The sequence below is a fragment of the Sparus aurata genome, chromosome 3 (genome assembly GCF_900880675.1).
Source record: "Sparus aurata chromosome 3, fSpaAur1.1, whole genome shotgun sequence".
In the NCBI taxonomy this organism is placed as follows: Eukaryota; Metazoa; Chordata; class Actinopteri; order Spariformes; family Sparidae; genus Sparus; species Sparus aurata.
This window is the reverse complement of record NC_044189.1, coordinates 32,615,696-32,631,813: the sequence shown is the minus strand read 5'-3', so window position 1 is coordinate 32,631,813 and position 16,118 is coordinate 32,615,696. Positions and strand designations below refer to the sequence as shown.

Here is a 16,118-nt window from a genome sequence, read left to right as displayed (position 1 = left end):
ACTCCCAGCCACAACATCGATATTAAAGGAGAACTTCGGTCGATTTAAACATGCAGCTTCATTGCTCAAGCTACCCTTGACTTGCCAGTACCGAAGTCGCGAACAAATTTGGTCCAGCCATTACAGAGCTCCGTGAACGGAGATGTAGCAATGAACGCTAACAGCATGGGGTCAGAACTTTGCACTGTGTTTTAAGCGTCTTAACATGCTCCACATCTCAAACCAAAAGTTATGCAACATCAGCAGACACCTTAGCACACAGCACTGTGGCGTGTATGACTCAAAATGAATAAAAAAGTAGTTAAAATAGTGTGTTTGTGCAAGCAGCTACTTACCTGTTTGTTGACATCCGTGTGTTCCGGTAGCTAGGCCAAACTAGCATATCCATTGAGTGTGCACTTAACAGGCTTAACAGGCTATTGTAAGGCTCATGGCTCATGACAGGCTGTAACATGGACATGTACATTATGAACATAAACACGAAAATGCTGGATTACGTTTCCGTCTCCGCCAGTGAGGGAGTAAGTGCACGCTCGACGAATTGACTAGTTTGGTCTAGCTACCGGAAGACGCCGATGTCAACAAACAGGGAAGTAGCTCCTTGCACAAACACACTGTTTTAACTACTTTTTTATTCAGTTTGAGTCATACACGCTACAGTGCTGTGTGCTAAGGTGTTTGCTGATGTTGCATAACTTTTGGTGTGAGATGTGGAGCATGTTAAGACGCTTAAAACATAGTGTAAAGTTCTGACCCCATGCTGTTAGCGTTCAATGCTAAGTCTCTGTTCACGGAGCTCTGTAATGGCTGGATCAAATTTGTTCGCGTCTTCGGTACTGGCAAGTCAAGGGTAGCTTGAGCAATGAAGCTGCATGTTTAAATCGACCGAAGTTCTCCTTTAATGTCAATGCTCTGATGTCCATCTTTGCTGTCATAATGTAGAAGTTCATCCATGTCTCTTAGGTGTTTTCGCCATTCTCTCATTTTCATAGCCATCTGTAGACACAGATGCAGTATAAGTCAGTTTAGTCTTACAATTTATTTGACTGGGTGTGTGCAAAGGAGCATGAGGTCACAATCTGTACCTTGTTTAGGTGGCTTCCAAAGGGCTGGAAACCCCACTCCACTTTCAAAAGAGGACCAAACACCACCTGACAAAAGGATAAGACTGATTTAGAAACACCCAACTAAAGCTTTACAATACTGAACTCTAAATGCACTAAATTGTTATGCATTTGGCTGCGAACCCCCACGTGGTTGTGTCTGAAGCTCCCCATCCTCCCGCCTGTATATTAGTATTTTGCTTTGTTTTGTTTTGTTGTGCTGCTAGCCCCATTAGCTGTCCCGGATGTTAGCAAGCAGCAGCACCGCAAAGAAAAATAACTACAGTCTGAGTGAAGCGCTGGAGCCACGGACCCATACACGGCCGTCACCGACAAAAAAGCCTTGACCGGTAACTTAACAAGTATGATGGCCGTTGTGATGAGGTAGCTTTATGCTAACTTCGACGAGCGGTAGCGGTTAACATCCGCTGCTAACACCCGCTTCCCAGCTCACCACAATGGCCCTCCTGCTTGTTAACACTGGAGGCTCCTGTTGCCGACGATGGTTGGGTAACAGCCCATGGCTCAAGCGCGTCACTCTATGTATTGATTTTTCGCCGGCTTTGTTGTAAACAAAGTTGGATGTGTTCAAAAGCTAACGTTAGCAGATGTAATGCTAATTATAGCGACAACAGATTTGAAGTAGATTAACACAACAAAGCTAAAACGGCAAACGCTATAAATGCATAAATAAACATAAAATTAACTTATGGATCTATGAGCTGACCGAACTTACCTGCAATTTAGTGGACGCTGATTTTCGGACTGCTGTAAGTTGTTGTATAGGTCAACGGTGCACAGAGCCGAGCGGCCAATTGCTTCAAACAAAGACAAACACCTGGGCCAATGGGAATGGCTATTAGGATGTACGTTGTAATGACGCAATGCCTCAGCCAATCAAAATGGTGTTGACTGTATGTATATATATATTTTTGTATTAAACAGAATTACACTGTTTTAGAAAAGAAAAACAGGAAAATGTAAACAAACAAACAAAAACATTACTTTTATTCAAAAATAATGTTTAATCACAAAATAATCATGTCCATACTACTAGCACTACTCCTATGATAATAATAATAATAACAATAATAATAATAATAATGATGATAAATAAATAAATAATTTCCTTACATCATGTCAATTCCCTGCACCTGTCTTAGACGTCCAAAAAAGTGACCTAGCCCGACGTTCAAATGTTCAACTGCATATTGACGTCCAAGTGGGGTCATGATTAGACGTTCAAATTGTGGACCTAGTTTGCACGTCGTGAAGAGGTCCAGAATTGGTCTTGGACTGACGGACGCAATATAGACATGATCTGCACATCCATAAGACGTCTAATGTTTAGTGGGGAGTAAAATCAGCTGATCGACTTTATGAATGAATGCGCCGCTGCGCTACAATGAAACAGTCGATCACTATGGAAGGCAAAGTTGTGGATTGTGGATGTGGATTGCAATGAAACAGGGACGTTGGAAGGATGTTCAAGGATGAACTAAACGGAAAGTAAAGGAATTTGTGTGGTTACTTGTAATGATGTCTGACACACCTGAGACCGCAACTGAGGACATGTTGAAATCGCGCATTGCTTCGCGCAGAGGCAGATTGGGAGCATGCACGAGGAGGACAAATGAAAGAAAGGCTTTGATGACTGATGTTGGAAATGTTAATAAAGTCAATGACACATTTGAAGCGTTTAAAGGAGCTTTGGATGAATTTAAAAATGCTCAAAAATCTGTGCAAGAGCTCTTATCAGAGGAGGAAAAAGAAAATGATTACTATGACTGGTATGGACCCAGAATAACTAACCTGAATTATTTCATGAATGATGTTGAAACATGGAAATGAGAAATTGCGCAATTAAAAGTTGGACCACTGGACAGCATATCAAATGTGTCACACAAATCAAAGTCTTCCACTGGATCATCTACCTCCATATCCTCCTCAGTCTCCTCAGAGTTAAAAAAAAGGCCAAAGCGGAACAGGCTGCTGTGATAGCTGGGGTTGCTGCATTGAAAGAAAAACACGCTTTGAAACTGGAGGAAACAAAACTGAAACCAAAGACGGAGCAAATGGAGTTGGAAGCAGACCTTGCAGCATCAACCGCTAAAATAAAAATTATTCAAAGTGATGAGGTGGATCAGGAAGCTCCGGGTGATGGCATGAACGAGTGTTATGACTCTTACCATGAACCAGACACAATGGAGAGCAATATGGAATTTGTGCAGTTAGGTGCAGTATCCAAAACTCCACTTCACCAAACCATCTCCACCTACACGGGGTACCAACACACCAGAAAATAAACCCCAAGACAAGAATTTAACTGAAAAACACAAAACTGAAACTGCAAATCATAATCACACCATAACTCATGCTGCACAGGATAACTTGGATGTGGTTATTTGAAGACAAAATGACATAGCATAACTCATTGTCTCACAGCAAAACCTGTCTAGGTTACCAGCAAGGGAGATTTCTGTGTTTGATGGTAACCCATTGGCATATCAGTCTTTTATCCATGCATTTGAACACTTGATTGAAGACAGGACTAAAAATAATCAGGACAGACTCTACTATCTTGAGCAGTTTACCTCTGGTTTACCAAGAGACCTGGGCCCGTATTCACAAAGACTTTTATCTTAACGTTAGGAGTTCTCCTAAATCAAACTTAAAGTTTTTATGTAGGAGTTGTTTCTTAAGATTAATTCAGAAAGCCGCTGAGACCTACTTTTAGTTATGAAAATATTGAACTCCTAAACTAGAAGTAGCTCTCTGTTGCTATGGGTGACGTCATTTTATAAGGACGCACTTAGAAGCGGTGACAACAGTGATTGGTTGTTGAGTGACAGGGCAGCCCATTGAAAAGTCATTTAGGCTATGCAATGAAGTGAAAATAGGGAAGTTGCCTAGAAGCCCATGACAAAGTCGAGATATTGGATAAAGTAAATGTATTTATGAGGACAATTAAGTGCAACCCCCCCGAGCCAAACAAAAACGCTTCGGACAAAAATGACAAATTATTAGGAAAAGCTGCGTCAAACTACTCTCCATTAAAATTTGGGAATCGTGTGTTGATCCGGGCCATTTCCCAACAATGTCCAGTATATTGTAACGTGTGTCAAAGAAAATTTGTGTATAGATGGAATGCATCTTTTTCTGATTGACACAAAAGCCCTATTCGCACGGGACTAGTATAACCTGGGGACCTCCAGTAATTTGCAATAATTGCGGAGGTCATCTGTGATCTTAATACCGTGCAAATCTGCCATGTCCATAATTTGTAAAGTAAAAATTCCACTGCAAATTACCTACCATATTTCACCAAACACAGAGGTCATGGGATAATATTAGTCCCGTGCGAATCGGCATCCCTGTGATTTGGGGTTATTTTTTGTTTTTCTTAAGGTTTTTTGTGTTTTCCACACCTTTTTTCTGCCTTTTTCCCGGTTGAGAATTATGGAGGCTGCGTTGGGAATTATGAATGAAAGTTTTGACAGCATTTTGGGTGCAAATTCAGGAGGCTCATCAGAAGAGCAAAATCTCGAAAGATGATTAGATGGATTACATGCATGGCAGCATGCGGTAAAGAACATTTTTCCATCTTTCAACAGGCTCACCAGTTATTATATTAAAAATATCTATATCTAACCGTTGTGCTGCTCCAACAAGGGCTCCGGTGGGATCGACCCGGGGGATAATGTCAGTAAATTTTAGTGAAAACACAGACTTTGCTTATCCTGTGTGAATGCGCCGCACGAAACACAGACGTGGTGGGATAATTTCTAAATCACTTGAGGTCCCCAGGTAATACTAGTCCAGTGCGAAGAGCTGCATTTTCCCCGTAGGCTAATACCGGAGTGTTGCCAAACATTTTAATTCTGGCATTATTGGATTGTTTCAGTTGATTGGGAATGTTATTGCGTCCCTCACCAACTCAACCACAACTTCAATCCCTTCCATCCGACATCGTTTTAATAATTCCCTGTCATTTAGCGTCTCCAAAACATTCGGCTGTGACGAGGTCTTAGTGAGTTAGGAGTCCTCTGGACTACTTCTAAGGTCTCCCAGACTTAGGTGCTACTTTTAGGCCTAAAATGTTTTGTGAATAACTCTTATTTTCAAAAATTAGGAGTCCTAAAGTTACGACTGACACGCCCATTATTTTTAGGAGCTACTTTTAGCCTTAAGATTCTTTGTGAATACGGGCCCTGGTTCGCAGCTGTTTGTACATGGATGGGAGCAGGGGCTATATTGAAGCAAGACATCTCTTAAAAGAGCACTTTGGGAGCGAAATAAAAGTTTCTGGAGCTTACCTGGAAAAAGCCTTTAACTAGACATCGATTAAAGCTGAGCATGGGAAAATGCTGCATGCAATGTATTTGAGAGGATGTTGTAATGTAATGCAAGATTAACAGTATTTAGAGGAACTTGAGATCCCATCAAACCTAAGGCTAATGGCATCCAAACTACCCTACAAACTCCGGGAAAGATGGCGAACCACAGCTTATGAGACACAACAGAGAACTGGCAGGAGGATCAGATTTCAGCACCTTGTGGACTTTGTGGAAAAACATGCTAAGATGCTTTTGGATCCGTTGTTTGGGGACATTCAAGACCAAATGACAACAAAAAAGTCTATCCCAAGGAGCAAAAGTGAACCAAAATCAATAAGAGGCAAAAACAGCAGCCTCGCTACTTCAGTAGCAGTGAATACAGAAAAAGCAGAATACGCTGTAAAATAATCATCTTTTCCACAACAACCTCCTCAAACCACACATCCTATCATCCCTTCCTGTGGATCCTGCCGTGGGAAACATGCCCTGATCGACAGCTCACAATTCAGAACACAGTCACATGACAACAAGGTTGAATTCTTCAGAAGCCATGGATACTGCTTTGGTCGCCTACTTTAAGGTCTTCTAAGCAAAAATTGTAAAAGAAGATTAATGTGTCAAGTTTGTCAAATGAAACATCCTACTGTACTTCATATTCAAAGTGCAAAAGGCCCAAAACAGGAAAATCAACCAAAAGCCACTGCTGAGACAGAAGATACCCCCCTAAGCAGTGCTCTTGTTTCAGCAGGTGATGCAACTGGGGCCGGGAGAGACTGTGCGCTTGCAATTGCTCCAGTCAGAGTGGCAAAAGGGATCAGGTATATTCAGACCTATGCCTTCCTCGATCCAGGCAGCACAGCAACGTTTTACACAGAAAATCTAATGAACCTGTTGAATGTGAAAGGACGCAAAACAGAGATACTTTTGCGAACAATGGGACAGGAAAAGCCTGCAGGGAGCTATGAGGTCAGAGGACTAGAGGTGGGAGACTTGGAGGGCTGCACATACCTGGATCTTCCGAAAGTTTACACACAGAGCAAAATCCCTGTCTCAAAGGAAAACAGAATCACAGAAGCTGATTTGAAGAGGTGGCCTTATCTCAGTGGCATCCAGCTGAAGGAAATTGAGGCAGACATTGAACTCCTCATCGGGACTGATGTTCCTCGAGCAATGGAGCCATGGAAAATAATAAACAGTCATGATAATGGACCATATGCAGTCCAAACCTTACTGGGATGGGTGGTAACTGGACCACTCAGTGTTGATAGTGCTGAAGAACATGCTGGGCCCATTGCAGTGTCAAGTAACAGAATCTCTCTTGTTGAGTTGAAGGATCTACTCATCAGACAATATAACCAGGATTTCTCTGAAAACATGTATGAGGAGAAAATTGCGATGTTAGTTGAGGATAAGTGTTTTATGGAGATTGCTTCCAGATCAGCATTCCTTAACGATGGCCACTATCATTTACCACTGCCTTTCCAGAATAAAGACAAGATCATGCCTGATAACTATGATATGGTAAAGGAACACACACTGCACCTGATGAAACAAATTAGGAAGGACAAGATGTATACCGAGGAATACACCTCCTTCATGGAGGACATTCTCAAAAAGGGTTATGCAGAAAAGGTTCCACCCCAGCGGCTTCGCAGAGAGGATGAATGAGTCTGGTACATCCCGCATCATGGTATCTACCACAAGCGAAAGCTCAAACTGAGGGTGGTGTTTGACTGTACATCCTCATTTCAAGGAACATTCTGAACAAGGAGCTCCTCCAAGGTCCAGACTTAACAAACACCCTCATTGGAGTTCTATTAAGGTTTCGCCAAGAACAAATTGCCGTTATGGCAGACATTGAGGCAATGTTTTATCAAGTACATGTTGTTGAAAAGGACAGAGACCTCCTGAGGTTTTCGTGGTGGCCAGAGGGTGATATCAGCAAACCGCTTGAAGTTTACAGGATGAAAGCTCACCTCTTTGGCGCTGTATCATCCCCGAGTATTGCTAATTTTGCCCTGCGTCAAACTGCTGATGACAACCAGAAGCATTACTCTGATGAAGTTATGAAAACCACCAAAGCTAACTTTTACATGGATGATTGTCACTGCTATAAAGCTCCTCAAAGATCTCACTGAAGCCTGCGGCCAGGGAGGCTTCACATTGACAAAATGGGTCAGCAATAACTGTGAGGTGTTAGCAAGCATACCTGAGCATCACAGAGCAAAGGAAGTCAAGGAACTGGATCTGGATAAAGAAAAGCTGACAGAACAAATAACAGTTGAGCCTGCACTTGGAATCCACTGGAACACCCATAGTGACACCTTCAGCTTTAAAGTAACTGTCAGGAGCCAGCCTGCTACCAGAAGAGGTATACTCTCCACAGTTAGTTCAGTTTATGACCCATTAGGTTTTCTCTCTCCTTTCATCCTGAAAGCCAAACAACTACTCCAAGAGCTCTGCAAATCCAGGTATGGATGGGATCAAGTTATTCCACAGGAATTTGCAAGACCCTGGCAGAGATGGATCAGGGAGTTAAATCAGTTACGTGGGTTTCAAGTAGCAAGATGCATTACCTGAGAACTTGGACCCAATGGAGACTGCTGAGCTGCATCACTTCTGCGATGCAAGTGAGTCGGGTTATGGGACCGTAAGCTACTTTAGATTAACGAATCATCGAGGCAAAATCCATATCTCCTTCATATTTTGGAAAAGCCACCTCTCAAGCAGATCACCATACCCAGGCTTGAACTCACTGCAGCAAAACTGGCTCTAAAAGTGGATCGGATGCTGAGGAAGGAACTGCATTTACCACTCACAGATTCAACTTTCTGGACATAAATTATTTATGTGATTGTTTTTGCAAAGTCTTTCTTTGTTGTGACATCTTGTAACACTTGCTTGTTGTTGTCAAGTCAATTCGCGCCTGACCGCTGAAGCTCTTGGGTGAATGACGTGCGACCTGGAGGTGTTAACCACTTGTGTGCCAATGCTGTAGTAGTGGATTTTTTTTTTTTTTAAATAACAATTAATTGTTACTCAAACCTGTTCAAAAACATTGCTTTATTGAAGCAACAACATAAGATAACCTTTGAGGATGTGATCTAAAAAAATGAAAAATAAAAAATATATATATATATATATGTTTTTGAAAATTAATATTCGGGGCTAATTTAAAAACATCCGGGGCTTTAGCCCCGAATAAAACAGCATAGGGACGCCACTGGATCAGACTAGTCAAAAAGATTCTCACATCTGTTCTAAAACAACAAACACTGGATGATGAAACTCTATCAACAGCGCTGTGTGAGGTTGAAGCCATCCTGAATGATCGACCAATAACCACAGTGTCAAGTGACCCCAATGACTTGAAACCATTAACCCCAAACCATTTGCTTCGACTGAAGGCGAAAACAACTATGCCACTAGGAGTCTTTGAAAAAAAGGATCATTATTCAAGAAAGAGATGGAGACAAGCACAGTATCTTGCAGGTCTCTTCTGGAGACATTGGACAAAAGAGTATCTTCCGCTAATGCAAAAGAAAGGAGCAAGTGGAGCAACATAAAAAGGAACTTGAGTCCTGGAGATCTGGTCATCATTGTTGATAACACAGCACGAAGGAACTCCTGGATTATGGGCCGTGTTGTAAAGACATTTCCAGATGCCAAGGGCTTTGTGCGAAGTGTTTTGGTTAAAACCAAAAGCAGTGTGATTCAACGACCAATAGATAAGCTCTGTCTTCTAATGGAGGCAGCAGTATGAATGGAGGGAGGCCGTGATTTTCCAGCCTTCACTATGGACTGTTTCAGATATTCTGACATAATTATGAACTTTGATTAGACAGAGAGTCATCATCAAGTAACTGAATGGACTTTAAATTTGAAGAGCATAATTAATTTCTATTGTGTAAATGTTTTAATTTGGCTCCTTTTGAATCTTATTTATGTAATTGTTTTGCTAAAGCCAACAATTAGGGGCCTGAATGTTGGAGCCTATTCATTCTTTGTATTAATTATTTGGAAAATGGAATATGGTAACGGTATAAAGTAATGCTAATGATGATGATGACTATTCAGGATGTATATTGTACTTGAACTATTATTTATTATGATTGTTTTTTGTTGCTCAGGTCCCTCCTCCTAGTCAGGCCATCTTCCTCATGTGATTAGGGAGAGAGGACAGCTGGTTTGGCCTTTTGTCTGCCTTTTGTGTTGAAAGAGTGAGGAGTGAAACAGTTTATCAACCGCTAAATTATGTTTTTTATTTGCTCATTGTTTGAAGTCAACCCGGAGAATATTTCTGTTTATGAAATTAAATTCATAACCTTTATGTTGAAACTAGAAACATCTCCGCAAGTGCTTATTATTTAGTGAGTCATAGACCTCCTCTTCAGAAACTACTCTGACGATTTTTGAACTTTTTTTTGTGCAAGAGTGGCAATAACAATACCAGTTCATGTAATCTCTAGGCATATTTCTAATTAATTTTGAGTTTTTTTCTACAGCTAGTAAAATAACTTCTTATGAGCAAAGAACTGGAACATAAGTCAACTTTCACATTGTGTTGAGACCTATGAGGCATGACAACATATTGACGCGATGAGGACATGACGCGAATGTCACTTCAAGCTATATACTGAAGCTAATGAATTGGAGGCTATGAGGGGAACATTTCATATCTTATAGATTCTGTTGTTGTCTTTGTCAGCTAAAAAGCAGAGTACAGTTCAGCCTTGTGGACAACAGGTAGGAGTGCTACAATGAAATTGGTTTGCCACCAGTGTTTGGCTTCCATGGGAAGTGAGTTTTGGAATGCCACAAATATTTTGGGTCCTTGTCATCATAAATATGGAAAGAAGGCGTTCCCTGTGAAGCTATGCAAGTTATTGTACCACAGCAGCTCAGAGAAACCTCAGAAGACTGTGGTGAGCTTTACTGTAGGAGCAGTACATGATGCCGCCTGCTGAGGAATTCTGGTATACAACCAACTGCTTCATTGCTGCTGCAGGGTGCCTGCTGGGCCATGAAAAGCATCGAACAATCTTGAGGCACCTAGCTCTGGGGACCCAAAACAAACAAAAGGCAGTGCAAGTGCTCAATAAGAAAATATAACGGAATAAACTGTGTTCTGTGTTGCATTTTCTTCCTTTGTGCAGATCGCATTCACTGTGTGTGTTTTATTTACCTCAGGGTCATCCTGCGAGATTGGAATGGTTTCTTTGAAGTTGACAAGACATCTTTGTTGTTGTTCTTTCTCTTTCCATAGAATGTCCGGACCATTAAGCCATTGCTTGTTGTCCATTCATTTGTTTGCATTTTGACCTCTTGTTGCATCATCTGCAGGGTTGGATTTTGAATGAATGTAATTCCACTGGGATAACTCAGTTGCATCTCTTATTGTTGCAACTCTATTGGCCACAAACGTTTTGTTTCTTGAGTGTTCATTGGCCATGTACATGAGTACAGATTGGCTGTCTGTCTAGAACATGGAATGGTCTAGTTGCAGCTGTAAGCTAGACTTCAGCAGCTTGTCCACTTTTACGGCTAGAACTGCAGCGGCAAGTTCTAGCCTTGGGATGGTAATTCCTTTGATAGGCGCCACCCGCCCTTTTCCCATGACAAAGGTGACATGAACATTGTTGTTGGTATTGACAAGTCTCATGTAACTTACTGTTCCATAACCTTGGTCACTTGCATCAGCGAAATTATGTAATTGTGCATGCATCACCTTTCCGAATCCTTTATTCTTGAAGCAGCGTTGCACTTTGAATTCAGAGAGTAGATTCAAGCCATCTGTCCACTTAGTCCATTGCTTACGGGTGCGCTGGGGTACTTCTTCGTCCCATCCTAGATTCTTCTTACAGAGCTCCTGCAGCAAGGACTTGGCTGTCAGTGTGAAGGGGGTCAAGAAGCCAAGGGGGTCGTAGATTGAACAGACCATTGACAATATTCCTCTTCTGGTGTGATTTTGGCTGTACATTAAATGTGAAGTTGTCACTCTCTGTGCACCAGTGCAGACCTAAGGCCCTTTCTGTGGGAAGTTGGTCTTTGTCAAAATTGAGATCCATCATCTCTTTGGCACTTCTCTGCTGTTTGTGGCCCACTTTGAGAGATGAAATCCTCCCTTTTGGCAGACGGCTGTGACATCAGCAATGAGCTGTACTGCCTCCTATGGAGTGGGGACTGATTTGAGCATGTCATCTACATAGAAGTTATGTAGTACTGCATCAGTTACTTCAGGCCTAAAGTGTTCCATGTTGTCCTTAGCTGATCTCCTGAGCGCATAGCTCGCACAGCCTGGGGATGATGTTGCCCCAAAGAGGTGAACAGTCATTCTGTGTTCCACAGGGGGTTGGGACACGTCTCCCTCTGGCCACCAGAGGAACCTCAGGAAGTCAGCATGGCTGTCGGAGACCTTCACTCGGTGGAACATGGCAGTGATATCTGCCATCATGGCAGTGATATCTGCCATCAGTCCTGGTTCCTGGCGAAATCTGTTGAGCACATCTATGAGACTGTTGGTTAAGTCAGGCCCTTTAAGCAGTTCTGTGTTCAATGATTTTCCACATAAAGATGCTCCACAATCAAAAACTACTCTTAATTTTCTTTTCTTTGGGTGATATACCCCATGGTGCGGCAGGTACCACACCTTTCCATCTGTTCTTGTTAGCTGCCCCTCTGGCACTTTTTCTGCATATCCTTTTCTGATCATGTCAGTCATGAATGAGACGTATTCTCCTTTGAATGATGGGTTCCTATTAAACTTCCTTTTCAGACTTTGCAGACGTTGTTCGCCAAAGTGTCGATTGTTGGGCAATGTTGTGTCATCCTTTCTGAAAGGTAATTTGAGGCTATAATGTCCATTCACAATTTCGGCCGACTCATCCGCAATTTTCAGAAAGCGCTTGTCCTCCACAGACATTTCCTTTACTTCCTCACACGACTTTTCACTGAAATCAGAGTTGTACTGCGCAATCAGCATTTCATGAAGGTTATGCACTGATATCCTATTGACTGCGTGAGAGGGCATGGCATTGCTCATTCTTGTTCCTAATGGACCGTTCACTACCCATCCCAGCAATGTTTTTATAGCATATGGGCCGTCTCCTTCACTGTTTATGATTTGCCAGGGCTCTATTGCTTTGGGTGCATTGGTGCCAATGAGCAAATCAATGCCTGCATTAATGGTGGAAATTTGGACATTTTTAAGGTAAGGCCACTTTGACAAAGCTCTCTGATTAGGTATGTTACTCTTAGTAACGGGAATCCTAGATTGTGTATAGGTCTCTGGCAGAGTTATGAATGTGTTGTCCTGAAGTCCACTTACTTCCAATCCAGTGATGACGTTGGTAGCCACAGTTCTCTCCTGGCCCATTGTGCGTAACAGAATGTTTGTTCTTTTCCCTTGTACATTTAACTGCTGCATCAAAATGTGGCAGAGCTGCCAGGGTCAAGAAATGCATACGTTTGAATCACTGCGCTGCCTTTGATAGATTTTACTTTCACAGGTACAATTGACATCAGATACTGATCATCACCGGCCCCAGTATGGTTGCATGCTTTGAGAGAAATCTGTCCCTGCTCACCTTTTTACGTTCATCCTTGTTCATTTCCTTGGGTGATTCCTGCTTTTCTATTCCTTTGTTCTGCTCCACTTTTCCTATGTGCAGTGCTGTAGGATGTGACCTGTTGCAAATGATGCATGACTGGCTCTGAGTGCAGTCTTTACTCATGTGGCCTGAAACAAGACATGCAAAGCAAATCCCTCTTTCTTTCAAAAATGCAATTTTGTCAGTGTGACGTTTCTTTTTAAACCATGAGCAGTTTGCAAGTGGATGTTCTCCTGAACAAAACAGACAGAATGGCCTATGTTGGGCTGTTGTAGCACTGCTCCTTTGTTGGTGAGAATTGGGATTGACGTCAATGGTTGCTGCATTGGCTGTGAACCTTTTGCCTGTGAATTTGGATTCTACACTTGACTGTGCGGGCCTTACCGCTCTTGGTGAAGGGTCTTGTATATCGCCAAAGACAGGATCCATCAAGATTTTGACTTGTTTTTCAATGAACTCCACTAAGGTCTTGAATGTGGCTCTGCGATTGGTTGACTCTTGAAAATGACACACTTCAACTCTCCATCTTTCTCTTAATTTGTAAGGCAATTTACCAACTAATAATTTCAGATTAGAAGACAAATTCAATTCATCCATGTAGGCAATTTCATGTATGGCATTTAAACAACCTCTGAGGTATAGACCAAAAGACTTTAGAGTTTGGGAATCTTCAGCTCTAATGGGGGACCACGACAATGCCTTCTTGATATATGCGTTGGCTATTTGGTATTCGTTTCCAAAGTGCTCGTGGAGCAATTCTTTGGCCTTTGCAAAGCCTCTGTCTGGGTCTAAGAAAAAACAGGTTTTAACCAGCTCTCTAGACTGACCAGATGTATATTGCTCTAGATAATACAATTTATCCTTTGCATGTTCAATTTTGCTCTCAATTATATGCTCAAATGAAGCGATGAACGAGATGTATTCAATTGGATCATTATTAAATACCTTCATCTCCTTTTGGGGCAAAAATGATTTGTCCTGTTGCCTTATCAGTGAGGCTGGGATGTCGTTTTGCTTCTGTAGAATGCCATAGAGGTGAGCAGTGTCCTGTGGGTTTCCAATAGGAGGTTCAGGAGGAGCTGGTGGTGCATCACTTGTGTGGCGTCATCCTGAGTGTGGCCGTAATGGCCCTTCGGTTTGTTGAGTGGTTCATGAGGGCCGTGTTTGGCTAGAGGTGACACAGGGTTGTGAAGGCTCATAAGTAGTTTTGCTAAGGGGCTGTGGACGAGAATGCTTAGGTTGGGGATAAGACATAAGACACATCCTTTAGCATGAACATTTTCCAGTTTTGGTTCACATTCCTTTCCACTGAGTTCCTTTGTCTCCTGTGCATTGACTGTTTTCCTTAAATACTCATTCATTCCATCTCGTACTGAAACATGGCTTTTACTTTTACTCAATACGTCAAGTTTGGCATTAGCAGCATCCAATTCACATCTGAGGTCTAACATTTCCTTTTGTTTCTTCAAATTTTCCTGTCTCTTAGACAATTCTGCTTCCTCTGCCTCTATAGCATGTTTTTGTTTAAGAGCCTCCAATTTAACTTCTAACACGGCCTTCTCCGCTGCCGCGTGTGCCACAGCAGAGGAGGTTGCTGAGACCTTTGATCCAGCATCAGTTGCATTTTTGGAATGAGTTGCTGAAACGCTGTCCTCTGGGCCTATTTCATTCTCCTCGTCTTTATTCTCACATTCCTGTAGCCAATCATCCACGTCTTCAATAAATAGCCTATGGCTTTCTCTCTTGGGTTTATACCATGTGTTATCATCCAATTCGCGATCCTCTTCACTTAGTGTATTTTGATATTCCTCATGAATAGCTTCTAACGCTTTCAACAATTCTCCAAACGTCACACAATTTTCATTTACTTCCTTAACGTTTGATTTATCGTTCATCAAATCCTTAATTATGTTCATCCGGCACGTAAGCAAACCAAGCTTATTCTTCCTGGCCTTGCGTAAAGCACTTGCATTTTCAGAAACACTTTCCTTCTCAGCAGTATCGGTTTGCATCACTTCGGCAGCTTCGGCATTTTCTGCACTATCAGACATTTTCAATTCCAAAGGCAAAAATCTTCATCAAAGTCAAAATTAAAGTATCTTTTCCAAAAAATTAGAATCTTCATTCTTCAATTACTCCCGCTGAGCAGAACTGCGCGTTACTAATGTAACTTTACAAGTAGCGTCTTCAGAATTTCTTTTAACAACTTAAAGTCCCATGAACTTGAATCAAAGTCAATCCATAATTCAAACGAAATAGTTTTCTAACGAAATCCTCAAAACTTTGGCTCCTAGAGCTCTTTAGAAGTGTTCCTTAATTATTTCAAATTAGGCTTACCCGCAACTTCGGAGTTGTGTTTGTTTCAGTTTCAGTTTGTTCCTTTGCGGCCTGTTCCTGTTGCGGCTTTGGTAGCCTATTTCAATCCACGTAATCCTTTAAGTTTTCCAAGGTCCAAAGCGAGCTTTTGACTAATGTAGTGACTGATTTGTTTTATTTTTTCTTTTCTAGTCACTTTGGTGACGACTGGGGAAAGTCGTGATGCTTGTATAACTTGCAATTAAACAAAAAAGAAATATTCATGAGAAATCCAGTGTTCCAAATATAGATCGGGTTTAATTTCCATAAATAAGATAGTTTACAAGTAACAGATTGCGCAACAAACAATCCAAAGCCATGCAAGCCAGATGAGGTCAAAAGCTGTGCGCTCTCAGTCAGCCACACCTCCTCTCCGATTGTTTCCTATTTAACGGCCACTTGACCTGCAGAGGGCACAAAATCTCCAGAAAGTAATATACCAAAGGCATACATGATAATTAAATGTTAAACAAATAAATAGGTGGCTAAAATGGCTTCCACACTTTGCACTTTGTTGAACTGTTTTATGTTGCTACTTTGTCTTGCTACTTTGGTTTTTGTCCTGGATTCATTTTTCCATGCTCCTTGGATTTTTTGTTGCCATCAGCTTTGATTTAATAAAGCTCGCTTTTGTTTTTCCCCATCTCCTTGCCTCCTGTGAGTAACTGTGTTTGGGTCCTCCTATCTCCATAGTTTTCATTATGTTTCATCCA

General features: G+C 41.7%; 1 long non-coding RNA gene across 1 annotated transcript; it reads right to left on the bottom strand.

Moving 5' to 3' along the window:
- Positions 1 to 904: 904 nt before the first annotated feature.
- Positions 905 to 1,900, bottom strand: LOC115579469 (uncharacterized). The gene is made up of 3 exons (XR_003983656.1): positions 1,840 to 1,900; positions 1,086 to 1,151; positions 905 to 996 (listed from the first exon to the last, which is right to left on the bottom strand). It is a non-coding gene; the product is annotated as an uncharacterized LOC115579469 (long non-coding RNA).
- Between the last annotated feature and the right edge of the window lie 14,218 nt (positions 1,901 to 16,118).